Source organism: Microcaecilia unicolor, chromosome 2 (assembly GCF_901765095.1).
Source record: "Microcaecilia unicolor chromosome 2, aMicUni1.1, whole genome shotgun sequence".
Lineage (NCBI taxonomy): Eukaryota > Metazoa > Chordata > Amphibia > Gymnophiona > Siphonopidae > Microcaecilia > Microcaecilia unicolor.
Genome location: NC_044032.1, coordinates 290,521,668 through 290,547,488, shown reverse-complemented (window position 1 = coordinate 290,547,488; position 25,821 = coordinate 290,521,668).

Genomic DNA, 25,821 nt, shown 5'->3' with positions numbered 1-25,821 from the left:
TTACATGAGATAACCTGCCTGCCCGCTTGTGAGCCTCTCAGCTATTGACTTACCTACCTGCCTGCTAGCTTGTCAGCCATTGACTTACCTACTCGCCAGTCCAAAACCCAGCTTTCCAGCTCTATCTATATGCTTAACACCTCAGTCACTGCAGTCACTACATAGTCACCTGTTAACTGCTTAACACCTCAGTCACTACATAGTCATCTATTACACCTCAGACACTTATGGCCCCTGTCCACGTTCTCTTCCTTGCCCTGTCCCTTCCTAATCATCTTTCCCCCCCACTCCCACTGTCTACCACTAGAACTCGCTGCCCTCCCGCCCTGCCCGCCACGGCAATACCCTTTTCACCCTCATCCCCCACCACCTCACCATCCCTCTTGTCCCCCTCCTCCTTCCTAGCTCTTAACCTTCAACACTTCCTTCCTGCCATTAACCCATCCCCATTCCTCCTAAGTTCACCCCGTCTTCGTCGCCTTCGCCGCCCGACCTCCCCCACCCTCCTCTGCATTCTCTTGCTCCTCCTCCTGCTATCCGCGGGAGACATTAACCCTAACCCAGGTCCCCCTCACCTGTCCCCGCCCTATCCATGCGAACGATTCCAGGATGTCTCCAATCTCGTCTCTATTCCCCTCCTCCCCCCCTCTTCCCTCCCCTTCTCATGTGCCTTGTGGAATGCCCACTCAGTCTGCAACAAACTGCCCTTCACCCACGATCTCTTCATCTCTCACTCCCTTCAACTGCTCGCCCTAACCGAAACCTGGATCTCCCCGGAAGACTTGGCCTCAGTCGCGGCCCTCTGCCATGGAGGTTATCTCTTCTCCCACACTCCCCGCCCAACTGGCCGCGGTGGAGGTGTTGGGCTACTACTCTCACCCTCCTGTAGTTTCCAACCCCTCCCCCTACCGCAGTCTCACTGCTTCTCTTCCTTTGAAGCCCACTCCATCCGGCTATTCTATCCGCTGCCACTCAGAGTCGCAGTCATCTACCGCCCCCCTGATAAATCCTTCTCTTCCTTCCTCACCGACTTTGATGCTTGGCTTTTCGTCTTTCTTGAACCCTCATCTCCATCCCTCATTCTCAGAGACTTTAATATACACGTTGATGACCCATCCGACCCCAACGCTTCTAAGTTCCTCACCCTAACATCCTCCTTCAACCTCCAGCTGTGCTCCACCACCCCTACTCACCGTGACGGACATTGTCTTGACCTCGTCCTCTCCTCCTCCGACTCACCCTCCAATTTCCACGCTTCTGCTCTCCCTCTCTCCGATCATCACCTGATCACATTTACACTTCTTCACCCCCCCCTGCCCCGTCCAACTTTAACCACCACCTCCAGGAATCTCCAGGCTATTGACCCCCCCCCCCCCCACTTTATCCTCTAGTATCTCTAATCTCCTCCCCTCCATCATGTCCTCCGAGACTGCAGACAAAGCGGTCTCCGCTTACAATGCCGCTCTCTCCTCTGCTTTGGACACCCTCGCTCCATCCACCTCCCGTCCCACAAAGCGTACTAATCCCCAGCCTTGGCTGACCCCTTGCATCCGTTACCTTCGCTCCTGCACCTGATCTGCTGAACGCCTCTGGAGGAAATCTCATACCCATTCAGACTTCCTTCACTACAAATTCATGCTATCCTCCTTCCACTCCTCCCTATTCCTTGCAAAACAGGACTATTACACCCAATTGACCAATTCTCTCAGCTCCAACCCTCGTCGTCTCTTCACCACCCTTAACTCCCTCCTCAAAGTGCCCCCCCCCCGCTCCCACTCCCCCTTCACTCTCTCCTCAATCACTGGCTGACTACTTCCGTGACAAGGTGCAAAAGATCAACCTTGAGTTCATTACCAAGCCACCACCTCCTCTTCAGCCTGTAGCCCCATCCAACAACCAACCAACCATGGCCTCTTTCTCCTCCTTTCCTGAGATCACCGAGGATGAAACCTCCCGCCTTCTTTCCTCCTCGAAATTCACCACCTGTTCCTCCGATCCCATCCCCACCAACTTACTTAACACCATCTCCCAAACTGTCACCCCCTCCATCTGTCGCATCCTTAACCTCTCTCTCTCCACTGCAACTGTCCCTGACACCTTCAAGCATGCCGTAGTCACACCTCTCCTAAAAAAACCATCACTTGACCCTACCTGCCCCTCCAACTACCGCCCCATCTCTCTCCTACCCTTCCTCTCCAAAATACTTGAGCGCGCCGTTCACAGTCGCTGCCTTGATGTTCTCTCCTCTCATGCCATCATCGATCCACTTCAATCCGGTTTTCGCCCTCTCCACTCAACAGAAACAGCACTCTCTAAAGTCTGCAACGACCTGCTCCTCGCCAAATCCAGAGGCCACTATTCCATCCTCATCCTCCTCGATCTATCCGCGGCGTTTGACACTGTCAATCATGATTTACTTCTTGCCACACTGTCCTCTTTTGGGTTCCAAGGTTCTGTCCTCTCCTGGTTCTCCTCTTATCTCTCCCACCGCACCTTCAGGGTACACTCTCATGGATCTTCCTCCACTCCCATCCCACTATCTGTTGGAGTTCCCCAGGGATCTGTCCTTGGACCCCTTCTCTTCTCAATCTACACCTCTTCCCTAGGCTCACTGATCTCATCTCATGGTTTTCAGTATCATCTTTATGCTGATGACACCCAGCTATATCTCTCCACACCAGACATCACCGCGGAGACCCAGGCCAAGGTATCGGCCTGCTTATCCGACATTGCTGCCTGGATGTCCAACCGCCACCTGAAGCTGAACGTGTCCAAAACCGAGCTCCTCGTCTTTCCACCTAAAGACACTTCTCCTCTTCTTCCACTCTCTATCTCAGTTAATAACACCCTCATCCTCCCTGTCCCATCTGCCCGCAACCTTGGAGTCATCTTCGACTCCTCCCTCTCCTTCTCTGCGCATATCCAACAGACTGCCAAAACCTATCGCTTCTTCCTCTTCAACATCAGCAAAATTCGCCCTTTCCTTTCTGAGCACACCACACGAACTCTCGTCCACGCTCTCATTACCTCTCGCCTTGACTACTGCAACTTACTCCTCACCGGCCTCACACTTAGCCATCTATCCCCCCTTCAATCCGTTCAGAACGCTGCCGCTTCGTCTTATATTCCGCCAGAACCGATATACTCATATCACCCCTCTCCTCAAGTCACTTCACTGGCTTCCGATCAGTTACCGCATACAATTCAAGCTTCTCCTCCTTATCTACAAATGCACCAGGTCTGCGGCTCCTCACTACCTCTCTACCCTCATCTCCCCCTATGTTCCCACCCGTAACCTCCGCTCACAGGACAAATCCCTCCTCTCTGTACCCTTCACCATTGCCAACTCCAGGCTCCGCTCATTCTGCCTTGCCTCACCCTATGCCTGGAACAATCTTCCTCAACCCCTACGCAAAGCCCCCTCCCTACCCATCTTCAAATCTCTGCTTAAAACTCACCTCTTCAATGCTGCTTTCGGCACCTAACCTTTCAAGAAATATAGTAAGCCCTATCAGATCGACTCTACACTTGTCTTTTAGATTGTACACTTGTCTTTAGATTGTACACCTGTCTTTTAGATTGTAAGCTCCTTGAGCAGGGACTGTCCTTCCATGTTAAATTGTACAGCGCTGCGTAACCCTAGTAGCGCTTTAGAAATGTTAAGTAGTAGTAGTAGTAGATTCAGTATAGAATATTGCATAATGCGTACATTACTAGATGTAAAGGGAAGGCAATGGGCTTGTGGGATACAGACATGTGTAACAAATGCAACGTTAGCAGGGGGTCTTTGGTACATCATTTCCTGGAGTGTGTCAAGCTTCAAGATTATTGGCCTAAAGTGGTGGCGCTGCTGGAAAAGGAGCTGCAGAGCTCTTATGAGTGGACATATGGAATTATGCTGATGGGCTCAGATGCGGAGCTGCAGGAGCAGGGGTTGAATAGTAGCAGATGTCAGTATATACTGTTGGTGCTGTTGCTGGCTAGGAAGGTAATATTGCAGCACTGGATAAGCCAGCTCTCGCCGCCTATCGAACAGTGGTATGGACAGTTGCAACAGGTGGCTGACTGGGAGATTCGACAAACAGCCCACTTGGTACAAAAGGCCTCTAGGGAGTACAATGGCATATGGAAGCGCTGTTTAGAATGTATTCCAAACCATCCTCTAAATAATACTTCTGCAGGAGTTTCTACTGTGGACTCTTAATCTTTTTCCTAAGAGAGTAACCCTGGACAGGAGAAGGGTGGGAAGGAGGTGTGTGTGTGGTGTGTGGTGGGGGGGGGGGGGGGGGGGGGGGGGGGGGTTAAGGGAAGGGAAACAGTAGAATGGGTGGGATTGGGGGGGGGGGAGGGGAGAGTAAATAGAAATTAACAAGCAGGAGCCTAAAGCATGAAATGGTGCCTGGGTATGTTCATTGGAAAACAGCTAGAAATATTTCCAATACAGCGAATAATATGTGTATTGTATCCTATAGATGCTGTTATGTTAGTACTGTGGTCTGCCATTGGTTTGTGTTTGCTTTTTGTATGTATTGGCATGTTCTGCTTGTTACTAATAAAAAGATTACTCAACAACAACAAAAAAAGAACAAGTGACCTTATGACTACAGAGAACGGCTGCAGGTTTGACTTAGGACTTAATATGAGAGAATGCTAATCATATTGGGGATACAGGGATTAATAATAATATAATATCGGGTGGGGGATAGGAGCCTGGTTATAGCAGAAAGGAATGAGGGAACAATAGTTGGTGAGGCCACACCTGGAGTATTGTGTTCAGTTTTGGAGGCCGTATCTTGCTAAGGATGTAAAAAAAATTGAAGCGGTACAAAGAAAAGCTACGAAAATGGTATGGGATTTGCGTTACAAGACGTATGAGGAGAGACTTGCGCACCTGAACGTGTATACCCTGGAGGAGAGGAGAAACAGGGGTGATATGATACAGATGTTCAAATATTTGAAAGGTATAAATCCGCAAACGAACCTTTTCCGGAGATGGGAAGGCAGTAAAACGAGAGGACATGAAATGAGATTGAAGGGGGGCAGACTCAAGAAAAATGTCAGGAAGTATTTTTTTAACGGAGAGAGTGGTGGATGGTTGGAATGCCCTCCTGCGAGAGGTGGTGGAGATGAAAACGGTAACGGAATTCAAAAATGCGTGGGATAAACATAAAGGAATCCTGTTCAGAAGGAAGGGATCCTCAGAAGCTTAGCCAAGATTGGGTGGCAGAGCCGGTGGGGGGAGGCGGGGCTGGTGGTTGGGAGGTGGGCCTTGTTCTGGGCAGACTTCTACAGTCTGTGCCCTGAAAATGGCAGAAACAAATCAAGGTCAGGTATACACATAAGGTAGCACATATGAGTTTAAATTGTTGGGCAGACTAGATGGACTGTCAAGTCTCTCGAGACTTGTATAGCTGTTTCTTAAGAGTTATTTAGCTATAAGTCTCAATATCTTGAAGTATAAACCCCTAGCACATCAACACACCTAAATCTCTTGTTCTTTTCTGAAGTTCCTTTATTGAATAACATAGGTGATTACTCACAGTTAGATGTTCATAAGCATAAAGGAACCCTGTAGTTTCATGAGCTGTATCAGTGGAGAGAAGGTAGAAGCTTAAGTGGGATCAGTTCATTGCGGACATAAGAAAAGTAGTTCCACAGATAGAGGCAGCTCGGAGTTAGGTGTTTGGGAGTGCAGTACCCTCTTCTAGGAAAGTATTTTCGGGGTGAAAAGACTAGTGCTTTTCCAGAGCTACAACAGGATCATTGCTTTGTCCTGGAGCAAAATGGATACTGTCCTCATGGACAGGGGGGGGCGGAGCCAGAAGCTCATACAGACTCAGAGAAGGAGTAGAAAGGCCAATAGGGACAAAGCCTGTCCTCGAGTGGCAAGGGTGGCCCCTGATTGGAGGAAAAGGTCATACCTGGCTGACCTCTCAGGACAGAGGTAGTAAGAATGGCCAGGAAGTGCTGGCACATAAACAGAGAAGCCAAGCTTGGCTGAGACAGAGGAGTGATCTAAGCAGCATCACAACCAGTAGTAACAGATCTTATACAGACAGGCAAGTGGGGTTGCGTTGTCTGTGAACTACATTACACACAATGCATTGCTCACACACATATCTTAGCAGTGAAGACTGCAGTAGTCAAGATCTTTAGGAGTAAGAATAGCAGTGAAGGCATTAACACATTTTAGGATCACACTACAACTAGTGCCAGGCTGTCAGGGGACAGAACACTCCCCGTCTGGTATCGGAGATACCACTATAATTATTATCGCATGTTATCAACTACTAGCATGCAAAGTCCATTGTCTGTATTCAGGTTGTCTGTCAGCTGTCATGACCCCAGGCTTTAAACAAACAGTCGCGAAGTCTGGAACAACGTGAGTCCTTGGCTTATTGTCATCGAACGGCAGCAGGAGGCAGGCTTCCCAAGCAGGACTGGAGTAACAAGCTTGGCTTGGCTGGAACCAGATGCTGGGACGGACTTGGCTTAGCAGGAACAGGATTCAGGATGCTGGGATGCTGGAACCAAGTTCAGGATACTCGAACAAGCTGGACGGGAACAGGATTCAGGATGCTGGAACAAACTTGACAGGAACGGGAGTCGCGGGACAAAGGGTGAGTCAGAGAGGGATCATGACAACAATTGCGACACTGGCTGTAGGGTCATCTTCTTCATCACACAGGAGCTGAAACGAGAGACAGACAACAACAACTCTAGACAACACAAAAGAGAGAGAGAGAGTCTTTGAGTCTTTGGTCTTCATGGGAGGATGGCGACTCTCTGTGCTTGTGCTTCTTCGGGTGGTCCAGGAAGCGAAATCTTGGTGGTGGATCATACGGGCCATTCATTGTAGACAGGATGCTTCATTGGGTGCGCTGTTGCAGCTGGGTGGAGACCCAAAGGGTGAATTCCCAGCTTAGGCCAGGGCAGCGTTGAAACAAGGGTGTGTCTGCACCCAAGTCTAGATCTTTCAGGTCTCTGGCATGGTCTACTGAAGGGAATGACTCATCTTTACCGAACTCTCTGTTCATCATGCTCAGGAACTCTTTTTTTGTGGAGAAGGCTGGTTCATCTCCATCTTTGGTGTTCTGGAACACTGAGCTTCCCAGGTGTTCTCCTAGGCCTGCTTGAGAGACTGTTTTGTAGAGCGTTGGGACAATGCTCTGTTTCTTCTGGGCGGGAGCTTCTTTGGTGGTTAGATGGTTGGTACATGGCTCGAACAAGGAAGAGCGCCCGCTGTCTAGGACGTTGGTGTGAAGTACCTTGACATTTGACTTTCTTGTTCGCTTGAGGCAGGCATCGCCTACTGTTGTCCAACCTAAGTTGGGTGGGTGTGCATAGGGAGCACTGCGTGGGCTCTTGCACGATTCACGGATGTCCAGGGATACTGGTACATCTCTGTCCGGCAAGAGCAAGATCTCAGCATCTGGATTCAAGTAGGCAATCTGGTTGGTTGTGGGCCTCAGGTAAGGGTGATTCCGGGCAGCCTGTAGCATGGGAATCTCACCCTTGTCACCTGGTATCTGTTCACGTTCAGCCCTTGTGGGTGACCGTGGCATGGTGTCGCCATTCATATCCTCTATCGCGTCACCGCTTGCTGCTTGCCTTGCCATTTGTAAGGCCTTTGCACAAGTTTTGATGCTGTCTGGGGAGTAGTTTTGGTGGATGTCGAACAGGTCATGGCGCTCTGATCTTGCGAGAGGCCTGTTGCACTGCTCATCTATGACGACATATGTTTTGGCTGCTTTGCCACGTCGTCCTTCAAGGTGCACTTCGGTCAAGCATGTCTTGGTGCGGCATCTCCCTTCACGGTTTCCTTCACACACTTTCTTGCATCTCGGAGTGGCTTGGAATGTTGGTGTCTTTTCCTCCTCCGTCTCCCCGCCATGATTCGACTCGGGTTTAGAGTTCGGTTCTGCATCATCTGGGTGTACTGCATAGACGCTCCGGTCATTGCCATGTTCTGTATCCTTGATAGGTACTTCGCTGTTTTTGGCGGGATGATCTGGATTCAATTCTTCTACACATGCGGCTGTTTCCTTTCTCAGCCCGTGCAGCATTGTGTACTTCTCTTGCTTCGGAGTAAGCTTCATACTTGCTATGGCCTTCTCGGAATTGGATTTCTCTGTCCTGTAGCGCTCAGGGCGATCGCTGGACTGGGTAAGCTCCATGCTCCCCAGATCTTTGCTGGTCAGATACTCTACTGGCTCATCTCTTGCTGTGGCTTCAAGTCGAGCAGCTGACGTCGCTGCCGGTTGGTTGGCTTGCGCCTTTCCGACGCCTGATGCGGAGTGTGGCTGTCCAGCTCCCTCTGATTTAGACCAAGGGAGTTCAACCGATATCCTGCTTGAGAGCGACTGCTCCGGTCTCTTTTGCCCACACCCTGTGTGAAGGCTCAGACTTTGCGGTGAGCGTTCTTGCTCGGACCTCTTTTTCCTTCGCCTTGTGTGAAGGCTCAGACTCTGCGGTGAACGTTCTTGCATGAAGGTTACGAAATGCTTTCTCATCTCTGGTTTCCTTCTCAAAGTTTTCTGCAGTGAAGCAAGTTGAGAAAGGGCGTAACTTCTGTTGTTCGGGAGCCGAGACATGGGCTTACGAAATGGGAGGGGTGCCATCCAGCTGTTCGCCTCGCCTTTCCTGAATTCTTTTTTCATGACGTTCAGGAACTCTTTATCTTCTATAGAGAAGGCCGGTTTGTCGTTATCTTCAGTGGTGTGGAGCACCGAGCTTCCCAAGTGTTCACTCAAATCTGCTGTGGAGGTGGTTCGGTAGAGTGTTGAGTCACTGTTCCATTGCTTGTAAGCAGGGGTCTCTTTGGTCAGGTGCTTGGTGCATGGTTCAAATAAGGAAGCGTGCTCGTCTTCCAGGCCGTTGGTGGCGAGCACCTTGATGTTTGGCTTTGTTCGATCAAGACAGACGTTGCCCACTATTGTCCAACCCAAGTCGAGACGGTGCGCATAAGGAGCATCATGCGGACCCCTGCGTGATTCATGGATGCACAAGAGTTCTGGTGCGTCCCGGCCCAGCAAGAATAAGATTTCAGCATCTGGATCCACAGGCCTGAGCTGGTTGGCTGTGGGTCTTAGATGGGGGTGGTTCCATGCCGCCTCTGGTGTTGGAATTTCATCCTTGTCATCTGGTATCTGGTCACATTCGATCAGTGTGGGCAACCATGACTTGGTGCTTCCATCTATTGCCTCTATCACGTAACCGCTCGCCACTCTTCCCGACATTTGCATGATTCCTGTACACGTCCTAATGCTGTAAGAGGAACAGGCTTGATGGAGCTTGAACAGGTCGAAAACCTCTGATCTTGCAAGAGACCGGTTGTTCTGTTCGTCTATGATAGCGTAAATTTTTACTGTTTCCTGGGGTCGCCCTTCGGGATACACCTTGGCTAGGCATATCTTGGTGCAAGACCTCCCTTTGCGGGTCTTCCCATACACCCTCGTCCACTTTGGTGTGGCTTGGAGCGTTGTCGCCTCCCTTTCTTCCGTCTCCCCGCCGTGATCTGTTTCTGGGTTGATACACGGCTTTGCTCCGCTGGGGTGTAGAGCACAGATATGTTGGTTACTGCCGCACTCTGCGCACCGGACAGGGGCTCTGCAGTCTCTGGCGAGATGGTCTGAGGAAGAACAGCACCTGTTGCAAAATCTGTACCTCGTAAGCAGCTCCATGCGCTCTTTCAAAGGCACCCTCAAGAACCACCGACACTCTCTGAGCGGATGGGGCGCCTTGTGTATCAGACACTGCTCGTTGGGGACCTCTGCATTCTCCATGTTGGGAAGAGTGTCAGGCGTTGAGGATGATACTTCCGTCTTATGCACAGAAATGGGTTTCCTGTAAGTTCTGGACGGATTCCCTTCCCAGGACGGTCCCGATTCAGATGGTTCTACCATGAACCAGGGGTCGTTTCTCCTTTTAGCTATGTCCCTTATGAAACTTGTGAAGATACTGAAAGGAGGATACTTCCCTTGGTTCTCTGCCTTGTATCGTGTGCCGACTACTGACCACTTCTCCCTTATGTCGTATGGTAACTTCCCTAAGATGCTCTTGGTGCCCTGAGGCGTGTCTAGCTGGCTGAGGTTTGGAAATCCGTCCTCGGCCTTGACTGCTTCCAGCTCGTGAAGGAGGTTTCCCAGTTCTTGCAACTTGTAGTGGTCTCTAACGGATATCGTTGGGAATCTATCCAACTTGTTGAACAACTAATTCTCTATGGCTTCCGGGCTCCCGTAGTACTCCTCAAGTCTTTCCCACATCTCTTCTAACCCTTTAGACGGGTCGCTCAGATAGGAGTGCTTCAATTCCTCTACGCGTACAGCTGTTTCCTTCCCCAGCCAGTGTAGCATCATGTTCATCTCTTGCTTGGGAGTGAGCCTCATGTTCGCAATGGCGTCCTTGAAGTCTGACTTCCATGCCCGGTAACGCTTGGTGCGGCCGTCGAACTGGGTCAGTCCCGAGCCTCCCAGATCCTTGCGCACCAGATATCTCACTAGCTCGTCTCCTGTTGAGGTTTTGGGTTGAGCAGTGGTGGCCGCTGCTGGTGGATTGGTCTGGCCCTCTGTAGGGATATACGTGGGATGCGACCGCTTTGCTGTTTCTTGATTGCCTACGGAGTGTTGAAATGATGCCCTTGGAGGCGGTGGTGGTGCATCAGAGCGTATATATACATGCGAGTCGGTGCGCTGAGAGTCAGCTTCCGTGATGTGTCGCACCTCGGGCTTTCTTTCTTGGGTTCGCATTCCCAGTGCTGAGGGTAAGTTTGGTTCTTCAAGATCGGAGGGCTCTGAACGTATCGCTGCTCTGCTAGGTGCTGGGGTGTGTGCTATCACATAAGCTTTAGTTCTTCGAGCAGGGTCTTCAGCGGAAAGGTGGCTGAGTCGCTCCGCCACATCACTCAATTCCACCGCTTCTCCGAAGGCATTGGCTTTCGCTTCCAACCTAACGATTTCTCTGTCTTGCTGGAGCACCTCCAGCCTAATGTTCAGCTTGGCCCTTCTTCTTGCGACCTCAGCCCTCCTGTGGGTATCTTCCGCCTCTAGGTCAACCAGTTCTAGCTTCAGGGCGATCTCTTGTTCAAGGTGGTGACGGCGAGACTTGGCCATCGCTGCTGCAACCCGTGCCTGATGAGCCGCTGAGCTAGCTGCCGACAGGTTGGTGCGGTTTGATGCACGTGACCTGGAGGATCTTGAGCTCTTGGATGTGTGCTTCGAAGAGTGGGAGCTCAGGGAGACGTTATCTCGTATATCTACGCTTGCATTCGCTGTTTCCTCTATGGCTCTTGTTACTTCCTGTTGGGCCTGAGGAGGAAGGAGGTCTGCTGATTCTGCCTGTCTCTCTGACCGCCCTTGTGTGTCTGGCTCAAGGGCTGCCGCCTCTGGGGTAGTCTGTGAAGCATTAAGGTCTGCCATTATCTTCTTTGTGTACAGAGGGGGGGCTAGATGTGTGGGAGCTCACTCTGAGTGAAGCTGTGCCTGCTTTCTCCTTTAAACTTGCCTCCCTCTGTTCACTGACTCAAAAGAGGGAGATCTTTTCTTGAGCTGTTCACACCAGGACTGTATCCAATTTCAGTTATGAGTTAATGAGCAGAGTTGCTGAGGGTGAGGGGGGGGGAGAGGAGTGGCTCAAGTCAGGGTATTGCTTTGATCTATCTCTTAGCAACTAATTGCTTCCCACCCTTCTTGTCCTGAGAGACTTTAGGGCTCCAATCAGTGTTGCCAGGTGGGCGGTTTTACCGCCCAATTGGGCGGTTTTCCGCGCCCCGCCGCGGGAAATTTTTGCCCGCGGCGGGTTGCGGTTTTTTGGGCGGTTTTTAAGGCTTCCGGGCGGCTTTTTGGGCGGCTTTTTGATTTTTTTCGGCCGCGGGGGGCGGGGTTAGTGACGTTTTTGGGCGGGGTTAGTGACGTTTTGGGCGGGGCCGATGACGTGAGAGGCGGGGCCGATGACGTGGGAGGCGGGGCCGATGACGGGGAGGCGGGGCTGATGACGGGGAGGCGGGCCCGATGACGTGGGAGGCGGGGCTGATGACGGGGAGGCGGGCCCGATGACGTGGGAGGCGGGGCCGGTGACGGCGGGGGCGGGGCCGGTGACGCGGGGGTGGGGGTGTCAGGGGCGGGGTTTGTGTTTGGGCGGGTTTTGGGCTGGTTTCTGGCCCGGATTGGGCTGGAAAAAAAATTTCTACCTGGCAACCCTGGCTCCAATTACTGGCTCTGGCTGGAAGCAGAGGGGAAGGGGAGCTTGTTCTTGAGATGGGGAAAGGTGCTTGACAAACAATAGGAGGGTACTTCTCACTTAATTGCTCCTTGCAAATGTGGTTGTACAGGGAAGGCAGACAGTCACTGGTTTTAAACCTCTATTATCTTATGCTTTCTTCCCAGAATCAGTGCTTCTAATAGATGCCTTTAACAGATTCAAAGTTGCCTTTTTTTTTTCTTTTTTCAGCTAGTTTCCTCTGCATCCAGATTAGTGTCCATAGTACTACAGGCAGGTTTCCTTTTTCTGGCTAGCTTAGCTCACACATTTAGCCTCTCCACAAGCTTAATTTTCCTGTTTGATTAGAAGCTGCACATTTTCATCCTGCTGGAACTCTGGCTGTTATATTAGTCTTTTCACTGTCAAGTCTCTCGAGACTTGTATAGCTGTTTCTTAAGAGTTATTTAGCTATAAGTCTCAATATCTTGAAGTATAAACCCCTAGCACATCAACACACCTAAATCTCTTGTTCTTTTCTGAAGTTCCTTTATTGAATAACATAGGTGATTACTCACAGTTAGATGTTCATAAGCATAAAGGAACCCTGTAGTTTCATGAGCTGTATCAGTGGAGAGAAGGTAGAAGCTTAAGTGGGATCAGTTCATTGCGGACATAAGAAAAGTAGTTCCACAGATAGAGGCAGCTCGGAGTTAGGTGTTTGGGAGTGCAGTACCCTCTTCTAGGAAAGTATTTTCGGGGTGAAAAGACTAGTGCTTTTCCAGAGCTACAACAGGATCATTGCTTTGTCCTGGAGCAAAATGGATACTGTCCTCATGGACCGGGGGGGGGGGGGGGGGGGGGCGGAGCCAGAAGCTCATACAGACTCAGAGAAGAAGGAGTAGAAAGGCCAATAGGGACAAAGCCTGTCCTCAAGTGGCAAGAGTGGCTCTAGGGGGCAGCCCCTGATTGGAGGAAAAGGTCATACCTGGCTGACCTCTCAGGACAGAGGTAGTAAGAATGGCCAGGAAGTGCTGGCACATAAACAGAGAAGCCAAGCTTGGCTGAGACAGAGGAGTGATCTAAGCAGCATCACAACCAGTAGTAACAGATCTTATACAGACAGGCAAGTGGGGTTGCGTTGTCTGTGAACTACATTACACACAATGCATTGCTCACACACATATCTTAACAGTGAAGACTGCAGCAGTCAAGATCTTTAGGAGTAAGAATAGCAGTGAAGGCATTAACACATTTTAGGGTCACACTACAACTAGTGCCAGGCTGTCAGGGGACAGAACATGGACCGTGCAGGTCTTTTTCTGCCGTCATCTACTATGTTACTATGATAGAGGGGCTACATTAATGCGCTGTTTATATATGCTGCATGTAGGGGTTAATGGATTTATGTATAACGAGAAGCAATCAGGGAGGGGGAGGGGAAATGTGGTTAATATTGTTAATATGGGTACAAATCTTAGATAAGTACATAAGTACATAAGTAGTGCCATACTGGGAAAGACCAAAGGTCCATCTAGCCCAGCATCCTGTCACCGACAGTGGCCAATCCAGGTCAAGGGCACCTGGCACGCTCCCCAAACGTAAAAACATTCCAGACAAGTTATACCTAAAAATGCGGAATTTTTCCAAGTCCATTTAATAGCGGTCTATGGACTTGTCCTTTAGGAATCTATCTAACCCCTTTTTAAACTCTGTCAAGCTAACCGCCCGTACCACGTTCTCCGGCAACGAATTCCAGAGTCTAATTACACGTTGGGTGAAGAAAAATTTTCTCCGATTCGTTTTAAATTTACCACACTGTAGCTTCAACTCATGCCCTCTAGTCCTAGTATTTTTGGATAGCGTGAACAGTCGCTTCACATCCACCCGATCCATTCCACTCATTATTTTATACACTTCTATCATATCTCCCCTCAGCCGTCTCTTCTCCAAGCTGAAAAGCCCTAGCCTTCTCAGCCTCTCTTCATAGGAAAGTCGTCCCATCCCCACTATCATTTTCGTCGCCCTTCGCTGTACCTTTTCCAATTCTACTATATCTTTTTTGAGATACGGAGACCAGTACTGAACACAATACTCCAGGTGCGGTCGCACCATGGAGCGATACAACGGCATTATAACATCCGCACACCTGGACTCCATACCCTTCCTAATAACACCCAACATTCTATTCGCTTTCCTAGCCGCAGCAGCACACTGAGCAGAAGGTTTCAGCGTATCATCGACGACGACACCCAGATCCCTTTCTTGATCCGTAACTCCTAACGCGGAACCTTGCAAGATGGAGTTGAGGGGTCAATATTGAGGAGATTATGGTTTAATTGATATTAGAAGTCTATTTAAACATGTTCAAGATAGGATTTTATACCAAAATACATCAGGTGGAAAGAAGGAGAGCAGGAAGACATAATGGGCTGGCTGTTCGGGAAGGGAGACTCTTTCTCGAGGGACCTAATAGGTTTTGCCTGGCATGGAAGGGCCATGGTTAGGCAAACCTCGTAAGAGGTTGTATAGGAGTTCAGGGGTTACAGAGGAAGAAAAGGGGGGAGAATAGAGGGGGAGGAGAGGTTAGGGGGAGGACAAGGTGAAGGGGAACAGGAGGAGGGAGGAGAATGGGTAGGGAAGGGTTTGACTCTGTACGATCTGATGGGCGGGGATGCCGTGGCGGCTCTGGGGGGGGGGCGGTTAAAAAGCCCTCTGGGACAAATCCTTTTGTTATTCAAGGGGAAGAGGAAGAATTGGATGCTGGGCCGGCTCCTCCCACCACAGAAGAGATAGAACTTTTGATTTGGAGGAACCCTAAAGGGGAGGGATGAGGCCATTGAGATTCGTTTCTTGGAATGTGAGTGGGGTAACATCCCCAATTAAGCGCCAAAAATTTCTGCAGCTCTTAAATCAGCAAGCAGCGGACATAGTATTTTTACAGGAGACCCACTTGTCCTCGATAGAGCATGCTAAATTCAAAAGATGGTGGGTAGGGCATTTATTAGAAGCACCAGCGCAAAATCGCAAGGCCGGAGTGATGATGCTTTTTAGGAAGACACTCGAGGTTCAAACACAGGGCTGCTGGTGGGCAAATGTGTACTTGCAAATGTGTACTCCCCCAATGTCTATAATCAAGCCTTTTTTAGGTCACTGGTCCACAATATTGCTCAACACGAGAGTGTCCCAATCATTCTGGGAGGAGACCTGAACGGGGTCCATGACCCTAGCTTGGATACATCAAGAGGACAGAGGGCTGAGAAAGGGTCAAGTTCATGGGGAATCCCAATGCTTTGTGAGAATCTAGATTTAATAGATGTGTGGAGGATGCTACACTTGGATGACAGAGAATATGCACATATATCGAGAGCCCACTCCTCCCAATCACGGATTGATTATTGGCTATTATCTAGGAACCTTTTCTCCTGGGTACAGGATGCAGGAATAGAACCGTATGGGGTCTCAGATCATGCATATGTTTGGTGGACTATAAGAGTTCCAACAGAAGAGGGTCAAAGGTTCAGCTGGCAGTTCCCCCTATATCTTGTACATGACAATAAGTTTCGAGAACACATAGCGCAACAATGGGCAGAATTTCAAATACATAATGCCGCCCATCGGGAGGACCCAATCTTATTCTGGGAAACTGCAAAGGCGGTTCTACGGGGGGTTATAATAGCTTACACAAGTCATAAGAAGAAGATGAGAGATAGAGAAATCCTTTGCTTAGGTCAACAAGTAGGAGAGGCTCGTAGACATTGGGGCAACAAGCATACTTCACAAAATAAAGAACACCTGCTAGCACTGCAGGCTTCCCTCAACACTCTACTACATGAACGAGCAGTTAAACCTATACAGTATTATAAATATCAACTATACTTGCATGGCAACAAACAAGGGAGGATGCTAGCTAACCTAATGCAATGGAAAATGGGGAAACAAAAAATATTGCAGATTTGGAATCAGGGAGGAAATCTAGTGAGATCGGATGAGGAAATAGCAGAAACCTTTTGACAATACTACAGAGAGCTATATGCCCGACCAGTAGAGGATGAACTGGAGAGTAAAATATACCTTGAAGGGAGGGACCTTCCAATTTTAACAGATTTGTAATGATCTAGATTAAATCAAAGGATCACGGAAGAAGAGGTGCCCAGAGTGATTGCCCCAGGTACAAATAAGTAACTGTATACAATATGTAAGCCACATTGAGCCTGCCATGAGTGGGAAAGCGCAGGGTACAAATGTAACAAAAATAAAATAAAATAAATAAGGCAGGGGGCTTCACTTAGGGTGCCTGGTCCGGATGGTTTTCGTTATGAATTCTATAAAACATTGGATCATCAGGTCATGCTGCCCTTGACAGCTTTATTCAATAAATTTGTTGGGAACGAGGGCATGTCGGATTCCTTGAAGGAGGTCCAGATGGTGGTGGTGCTGCTGAAGCGAGGCCGAGATCTGGAGCGGGCATCATCCTATAGACCTATATCATTGCTCAACGTGGAGGCCAAGATGTTCGCCAAACTACTGGCTAACAGATTGGCGGTGATTTTGCCCTCCCTGGTAGAGGAGAGTCAAGCTGGATTTGTTAGGGGACGGACAATTGCTAAAAACATGCGGAAAATATTGGCTTCAATGGATTGGGTGGAGAGGCATGGAACGCCTTCTTTGCTAATCAGTTTTGGCGCGGAGAAGGCGTTCGATAGAGTAAACTGGGATTTTATGTTTGCAACTTTGGAGAGTTATGGCTTTGATGGATTATGGATTAAAGCGGTGCGGGCATTATATGAAACGCCGCGTGCAAAATTCTGGGTGAATAGGATTTTGTCAGAGCCTATAACCATTCAGCGGGGGACATGACAGGGTTGTCCACTATCACCCCTGTTATTTGTATTGAGTATATACCCCCTGATAAGGGAGATACTGACTAATCCGGACATTAGAGGAGTGGACATGGGAGGGCGTGGCTTCGATCTCGGCCTTCGCTGATGATCTTTTGGTACATTTGACTAATCCTCAGGAATCCCTTTTAGCCTTGATGGATAGCATCACAGAGTTTGGAGATTTTTCGGGGTTCAAACTAAACTTTGATAAATCTTTAGCTTTACCAACCAGTCATGCGGTGAGCCGGCACTGGGAGGGACAATTTCCATTGAAGTGGGCGACGCACTATTTTAAATATCTGGGTATTAAACTCCCCTATAAAACATTCCTGGTGCGAGATCTGAATGTGGCACACCTGTTAGAATAGACGGGGCAGATATTATCGCGATGGTCATCCTTACCAGTTTCATTGTATGGCCGAATCCAATCTATATAAATAATTCTCACCTTCTCTCTCACCTGCTGAACCTCAATCTGTGCTGAAGCTCACTCTGTGGGAGGCAAACACAACACTCACTCTCACACTCATGCACCACTGTCACTCATAGACCCGCTCCCCCCAGCCACGCCCCTTCCGGACATAATTCTCAACCCCAACGTTCTAAATGAAGCCTCCAAATTGCTCCAAACCGGAAGTGTGAGGCCTCAGAGATATCCTGTTTGCCCAGGCCTCCAAACCAGAACTCAGAACTCTGAAGCGCCGTATGCCCCACCCTCGCGTCAGAACGTCATGACGACGAGGGCGGAGCACACTGCAGGAGCAGGACACAAACTCAATCTCCCGGCTGGGACAGCGACACTGCAAATGCTATCTCCCCGTGCCCGGCCCTCAGCGACTCGGCGGCCATGCCTCACACCGAACCTGCATCACAGAGGGGTTGCGGGACAGCTGCCTCGCTGACGGTACGTCGATGCTGAAAACCCGATCTCCCCGTGCCCCAAAACCTTGCTAGCGCCCGTTTCATCTCTCCAAGAAACGGGCGTTTTTTACTAGTTGTTTAATATGATCTTATTTCCCAGATGATTATACATATTATAAATACTACCGATTAAACTTCTTAAGAGGGAAATTAAAGCCTTATAATATCAAAGTTTTGTTGGCAGGGGAGGAAACCAAGAACCCCAATTAGACATTTATGTTTCAACAATTTTTATTGATGATGCAACCAAATAAACAGCCAAAAAGCACAATATACAAAAAGTGAAAACAAAAGCATCTGAATAGCAGCACACCAATAAGCTCATCATTTGAGTTTTAACATTTTTCTCCCCACACCCTCCCCCTCCCAGTCCCACCCCCCCCCCTTTCCCACAGTATTGAATTACAGAACGCTGGCGATATATGTAGTGGTAACAACACTGATGTCATACATACTAAGCCAGTCCAATTTATGGTCTGCGTACAAAACAAGCACACAACTATTTAACAGCCAGCAAAAGCACCCGACAGGGTGCAGGGGTCTGGTTCTTGGTTCCACCAAACCTCACACACCTCAAGCAGACCACACTGCTACAATTCTTCCTCATTGTAATGAACCCCCACCCCCACTTGTAACACACCAACACAGAACACATCCTTCTCTCCCTCCCTTGACCGAACTCACACTAACAACAAGCTAGACTACTCCCACATTAATAAATCCACCCCCCTTACCCCTCTCCTCCCTCAAACCCCCCCTGAGGAGATGCCTGAACCCTCAATCTAAATACAAGATGAATGGCCTACTCCTTACATCACACCTAAAGAGAATTTACCACCAAACTCCTCCCTCTAGTAGACAAGCTTTGAACATATGGCTCCCAAATTTCAAGAACCAGCCTCCGCCGCCTGGGGGAACTGCCCACCCCCCTATGTTCGAATAGCATAAACTCATGCAATTTATTCTGCCACTGCCAAAATTCCGGGGGGGGGGGGGGGGGGGTCCACCTCCCACTGGCCCATTATAAGCCTCTTGCCTATTAGACAGGCTTTCTTAATCAACTGACGGGCCGAATGTCCCTGCAAAATAAAAAGCTCATGTTTGTCCAACAGAATCCCCATAGGGGAGCACACCACTTTTGATCCCAGAAGGGATTCTAAATACTGAACAATAGAACCCCAGAATTGCCTCACCTTATAACACTCCCATAAATAATGAAAGAAAGACCCCGGAGCTCTCCCACACTTCCCACACAAAGGTGTCGCCGTCCCTCACATCTTAAAAATCTGAACCTTTGTAAGATAGGCCCTATGCAAAATCCTATACTGACATTCACACAATCCTGCATTCCCTGTCAGACCAGGAATTCTAGATGTCAAAACATTGAAGTCTAAAGAAAGATGCGGTCTCAACAAGTCACCTGCCCATCGCTGTTGAATGTGCTCCCGATCCTTAGATACTACAAACTTTCCCAATGCCCTGTGTAAGCCAGGAATAGAAAGACACTCCCCTTGCACCAATTGAAAAAACTGCCGCAGGAGGTGGCAATGCCTAGACCCCAAAGCCATTTTATCTAATGAGGTAACATAATGTTTCAGCTGGTTATAAGCAAAGATGCCTCCCATGTCATATCCCATTCCAAGTGCTCCAAAATTTAACATTAAACCCTGCACATTTAACACATGTTCTAACCTAGTTATACCTTGCTGCGCCCGTTTCCAAAAAAACTCATTCTCCAAGCCCGGCTGAAATGACAAATTCCCCCTGATGGGGAGGAAATCTGACACCCATCTGTTTAACCCAAACACCCTCATCATATCTCTCCAAAGATTCCGCAAAGGGGTCAACAATATGCTATTGCGTAGCATGGCCGGAACCAGCTTACTGGGGGCTTGCAATAAAAATTGAAAATGACAAGGCGCATAATACTGGCTTTCCAATTGTCTACAATCATCACGTGCCAAAAACCAATCTCCAAAATAATGCAAAAGGCATGCCCAGCTATATCTCCTCAAATCTGGTAACCCAAGGCCCCCCTCACCCCAATGACCCCATCAATATATTCAACGGGAGCTTTGCCTTCTTCCCCCCCCCCCCCAACCCATACATATACGCAGACGACGTAACGATTTACATCCCATTCAAACAAGATATACAGGAAATCTCCAACAATATCAACCAAAGTCTGCACATCATGCACTCATGGGCGGACGCATTCAAGCTCAAACTTAATGCAGAAAAACCCAATGCTTAATACTCACCTCTCAACACAATACGAGCAAATTCACCACCATAAACACACCAAATCTGACACTCCCTATCTCGGACACCCTAAAAATCCTAGGAGTGACTAATAATCGCCATCTAACATTTGAGAATCATACGAACAACACAACCAAGAAGATGTTCCACTCAATGTGGAAATTAAAAAGAGTAAAACAGTTCTTCCCAATGACAGTTTTTCTTAACTTGGTACAATCAATGGTGCTCAGCCACCTAGACTACTGTAATGCACTATACGCTGGCTGTAAAGAGCAAACAATCAAGAAACTCCAGCCAGCCCAGAACACCGCAGCCAGACTTATATTCGGAAAAGCAAAATATGAAAGTGCTAAACTACTACGAGCAAAGCTACACTGGCTCCTACTCAAAGAACGCATCACGTTTAAGATTTGTACATTAGTTCATAAAATCATCCATGGAGACGCCCCAGCGTATATGTCAGACCTGATAGACTTACCGACAAGGAACATCAAAAGATCAGCCCGCACATTTCTCAATCTTCATTTCCCAAGCTGCAAAGGTTTAAAATACAAACTTACGCATGCAGCAAACTTCATCTACTTGAGTGCCAAGCTATGGAACGCACTGCCGCACAACCTGAGAAGGATCTACGAACTAACAAACTTTCGAACATCACTGAAGACCCATCTTTTTAAAAAGGCATACCACATAGAATAACAAATATAAATGTACACATCTCCCACACCTTTACTCAGAACTATTTTTATAATATCTGCTTGCTTTATACTTCTACTATATCACTCAAAATCTCAATTTAACAACAAGTAACTACTCTTATAATATCTGCTTGCTTTAAACTCTAATATGTTATTCAACATCTCTATGTAACAATAAGTGATTACGTTCTAATCTATTACCACCAAGAACGATACATTGTAAGCCACATTGAGCCTGCAAAGAGGTGGGATAATGTGGGATACAAATGCAATAAATAAAATAAAGCACTGAAGCGCTCCCTTAAGCAGTTTAAGATCTCCCTGAATGAGATATATTGGCAACAACTGCATCAGATACAACCATCTGGGAAATTCCACCATTTGAAACAACTGGATCTGCCCACAAAGTGACAAAGGCAGAGACATCCAAGTGTGCAACCTCTCCATTGTAGCCTGCAACAATCTAGAGACATTCAGGTTGTATTTATTTTTTTATGTTATTTTTGTTACATTTGTACCCTGTGCTTTCCCACTCATGGCAGGCTCAATGTGGCTTACATGGGGCAATGGAGAGTTAAGTGACTTGCCCAGAGTCACAAGGAGCTGCCTGAAGTGGGAATTGAACTCAGTTCCTCAGTTCCCCAGGACCAAAGTCCACCACCCTAACCACTAGGCCACTCCTCCACTCCGTTCTGAGACCCGCATAGATAAATGAAGACCTAGGTATCTAAATGATCCCTGCACCTAACGGAGAGGGAACTCCGATCCCCATTCCTGCCACACACTCTCCACAGAAGACAACGCAAGAGATTTAGAATAATTAAGTCGGAATCCTGCAAAGGATTCAAATTCCCTAAAAAGATCCAGGAGAGCAGACAAAGAACTACATGGCTCAGTAAGATGCACCAACAAGTCATCAGCAAAAGCTGAAACTCTGAGCCCCCGATTGGTACCCCTTTGATCTCCAGGTGTTGTAGAATTTCAGGAATGAGGGGATCCAGCGACAAAACAAACAAAAGAGGAGACAGAGGACATCCCTGCCTTGTCCCTCTATATATCCTAAATAACTCTGAGCACTCTTCATTCATCCATACATAAGCCCGCGGCTCCAAGTACAAGACCTGAAGGGCCTCTAAAAAAAAAGCCCCCAAAACCATAGTGTCTTAAAACAGCAAACATATAGGGCCACTGCACCCGGTCAAACGCTTTCTCCGCGTCGAAGCTGACTAAAAGCGATAATAAACGTTTCTGGGCCACGACCTCTAAAGATGTCAAAATAGAGCGGACATTCTTAACTGCTGTCCGCCCCTTCACGAACCCTACTTGGGACACATCAACCTCCTTGGTTGATTAGCTAAAACTTTCGCATACAACTTAGTATTCACATTAAGAAGAGAATTGGCCTATAAGATTCTGGCTCCGCCTCCTTCCCCCCCCCCCCCCCTTGGGTAGCACCACAATCTGAGACACCTTAAATGTATCTGGGATCATTTGGGTAGCCACCATCGAGTTAAACAGAGATATTAATGGTGTTTTGACCTGTTCAAAGAACTGCTTATAAAACTCTACCCTGTAACCGTCTGGTCCTGGAGCTTTGTGAGAAGCACTCTGCTGCAGGGCCACCATCAAGTCTCCCTCAGTAAATGGCGCATTCAACCACACCCGCTGACGATCAGAAAGCTGAGGTAAATCCATATTATCCAAATACATGTTACTATCTAACTCCACATCCGGATCAGAGGCATACAATGTTTTATAAAACCGACCAAGAGAACCACGTGACACTATGAGCTGAGCAAGACGCGTGGTGCTCTGGCTCCGAGACCCTCACTCCTTAAACAGCTATTTTCGTAATTGTGGGAGGCTTCAGTCGTGTTTTAATAGAAGGCAAAGTGCTTTATGGACAAGTATATTAACAAATCGCCAGCGGAGATGGCGCAAAGAATGGCAAAAAAAGAAAAAACAAGATCGGGAGCCCAAGACTGCAAAATGGCGGACGGACAAGCTGTGGCGGCAACGTCGACTAGCTTCTCGGAACAGCAATTGATTCAGCTGACTGCTGCCACTAAACAAGCGTGGGAGCCAAAGTGGTCCGAGCTCCATGAAAAACTAGACCATTATCAGACGGCTCTAGATGGCCTGGGAATTAGAATGGGAGACCTAGAGGCCAGAATGTCAGCTCTTGAAGACGAGACTCGGGAGCACAGCCCAGATATTCAAAGTTTGTACCGCCAATTAAAAGAACAAGGTGAAAAACTTGAAGATTTAGAAGGCCGATCCAGAAGGAATAATGTGCATATAGTAGGGCTGCCGAGAAAGAAAGGGGCGTGTCAAGATGGCGGCCTGACGGTGTGGAGAGTTTGTTCAGAAACGCTGCTGCTTAGATTCTTGAAGTAATGCCTCATACTAAACGAAAAGGGGTGATAAGAAGCCAATTGCCGCTGGCTAGAACATCTTCCCCCTCGCAGCAAACGCTAGATAACTTTCTACATCAAATACCGTTTGATACCGGATTGGTGAGTCCGTTGAAGAGCCTGGGAGAAGGAGCACCCGGGTCCTCTGGACTAGAGATATCGCTCACACCACCGGAGCTGAATTCTCCTCCTTGCCCGGCCGGTGCAGTGGATGATGGGAGCGCGACCAACGCGGAAGGCGCAGAAGCCGCGCTACCAGTCGGCGAATTGTCTGCTGTGGAGGCTGGGGAGGCCGGGAGGCCCGAGAGAGCTCAGGAGGAGGCAACCCTAACGGCTGTTTGGAGAGCAGTTCAAGATTTGACTGTGACTGTAAAGAATTCTACAATTGAAATTCACCAAATAGTGAGTAAGATTGAGAAAGTAGATGCCTCATTGGAGCAGGTAAAAATGGATTGCCCAAGCCAAGTGAATCAGTTCAATACAGAAATGAAAGAAATTAAGGTTTCAGTAGGAGCCTTGATTGAAGAAAAAGTTAAGATACAACAAAAGATTGAGCAAATGGAAAATCATACTAGAAGATTGAATCTAAGACTATTGAATTTTCCACGTTCTTCATTATTTAATCCAATTGACCTTTTTAAAAGTTACTTGCATGAAATATTACAGATTCCTGCTACAAGTATTCCTCCGTGCAATAAGGTTTTTTATATACCTGTTAAGAATCAAGACTTTAAAGGTCAAAAAGAAACAGAACAAAATATAACTGATTTTCTGGAAAATTCTACCTGTGAGATTAAAGATCGAGGAACTCTGATAGTTCAATTTATTTTTGAGCAAGACTTGAATCATGTACTGAACTTATACTTTAAAAATACTTCCAAATTATTTCATGGACAAAAAGTTTGGGTATACCCGGATGTTTCTAGGTCCACTCAAGATAGAAGAAAGATGTTTTTGAGCTTGTGCAATGAGTTAAAAAATTTAGGAGCTACATTTATGTTGGCATATCCCTGTAAATGTAAGATCACATATTTGGGGAATAAGTATATTTTCCTAGAACCATCGCAGCTACAGCTGTTCTTGGACCAGAAAAAACTAAGCAGTCCGTTAGAGAAATAACAACTTTCAGTTATAAATAGTATACGGTTATCAGGTTAAGCCGAGTTTTCTGTTTAATTGATGCTTATAAAATCTCCTTTGTTACCTATCGCCCCCCCAACCAAGGTTGTGGTCTAAGGAAGAGAGAATATTTAATTGCTATATTAATTATTGTAATAATGTGGCTCTGTGTTTCTGTACAAGAAAAATTTTGTTTTTGCTTGTTATAAAAATTCAATAAATAATTTAAACATAAGTAGGGCTGCCGGAGCAACTACCAGAACGGAATTTAAGCACGTGGCTGGAAAATTGGCTAGCAAAGGAACTGGCCCTCACGGATTCGGCGGGGTCCTTGGTTATAGAGCATGCCCACCGCGTGGGAAAAAGACCAGAAACAAATGCCAGACCACGGGTAGTAGTGGCGAAAATTCTTAACTATAAACACAAGATTGAGATTTTGCAGGGCTTTAAGGATCGGAGAGACTTGCTGAAATATGGGGGCTGAAATATACTGATTTTCCAGGATTATACAGTGGCCGTGCAAGAACAACGTAAAAAGTTTCACCCCCTCTGCTCGACTCTAATAGAAAAAAAAGATTAAATTTGCGCTGCAATACCCGGCCAAATTACGCCTATTTCTGCAAAATAGTTGGCATTCTTACTCTTCGTAGAAGAAGCCCGGAAAGCACTTATGGATAAACAACTCCTAGAAGATCCCTGAATATATAACTTGCAAGTGACTGTAAGTGAAAGAGTAAGAGATTAATGGGATTTTTGCTGAGGGAATGCTGTTTATAACATGTTGGGGGGTGGGGGTCTCAAGGCGAGAGATCGTGGTTCTCGCTTTTTCGTAGGCCGTGTGGCCTGGGAGGAGGCTACAGGGAACAATGGAGGTGAAAGGGAAAGAGGGGGGTAAATGGGGAGGGAATGGGAAGAGGGAGGGAGGGAAGCGCATTAAGACATCTGTAACCCCACCAGTGACAGGCACTAGAATTGCATGGAAATACACAGATTGGCACTATATAAAAATTTGCATTCACGGGCAGCTCCTGCCAGGGAAACCGGTAACAGATTTCTTCTATAAGCAGTTTTGGAAGTTAGACACAGTCATGATTTATTTAAAGCTGCAGACATGCCTACACGAATCATTACATGGAATGTAGGGGGGATAACTTCCCCAATTAAGCGGGCAAAGATATTAACGGCACTTCGTAGGCATGGCACAGACATTGCCTGCCTACAAGAAACCCGCCTTTCCGAGGCGGAACATAACAAACTCCAGAGAATGTGGGTGGGTGAGGTCCTGGCCAGTTCCTCGCCAGGCCGGAGAGGAGGAGTGGTAATTTTATT